The 750-nt window shown below is 35.1% G+C and overlaps 1 protein-coding gene across 1 annotated transcript in view; it reads left to right on the forward strand.

Moving 5' to 3' along the window:
- The window catches only part of pitx3 (paired-like homeodomain 3), a 23127-nt gene that overhangs the window by 20997 nt on the left and 1380 nt on the right, over positions 1-750 (forward strand). The window lies entirely within an intron of this gene.

Here is a 750-nt window from a genome sequence, read left to right on the forward strand (position 1 = left end):
GTTAAAGTCAAGGTTAAAGTCAAAGTTAAAGTCAAAGTTAAAGTCAAAGTTAAAGTCAAGGTTAAAGTCAAAGTTAAAGTCAAAGTTAAAGTCAAAGTTAAAGTCAAAGTGCACTTCAAAAATAAAGAAAAATAAAATAACTTAACTGTCAAATACTCAAGCAGAGTGAGAGAAAGAAAATAAATAAATATACTGCGTAATATCAACTTAAGTGTAGCTACATTCTGTTCTGATCAATTTCATTTTAAACTTAATTTATTCAGCATCAATACAACATAACATGCACAAAATCAGCAAAAAGGTACCTTTTCAAGAGAGAGTGGGGCGTACTTAACCACAATCAGCTGTGACAGAATCCAGTTGACGTCCCTGGTAACCAACGCCAACAATTCTAATAAAACAATGCTCTAATGAGCAATTGAGCAGAAATTTCACATATAAAAGCAATACTGCTATCTCATAACAACTCACCAGGCAATCAAATCAGTAAGTTCAAAGATTTGGACCAGTTTGGGTGGAAAACGCCAGCAGCAAGCCACAATCACAGTGGAAACAGGTGAAGATGTTCAGAACTGCGTGCTGGAGGCAGGGCTTTAAATAAGTTAGCAGAGTTTGGGGCAACACAGGAAGTGGGCCCACAAAAATAAAAGTCCTTGACTAATTGCGGGTTACACATACATTCAACCTTTATTTAGACAGGTAAACATACATACATACATACATACATACATACATACATACATACATACA

Source organism: Nematolebias whitei, chromosome 1, assembly GCF_014905685.2.
Source record: "Nematolebias whitei isolate Nwh7 chromosome 1, NemWhi1, whole genome shotgun sequence".
NCBI classification, from domain to species: Eukaryota; Metazoa; Chordata; class Actinopteri; order Cyprinodontiformes; family Rivulidae; genus Nematolebias; species Nematolebias whitei.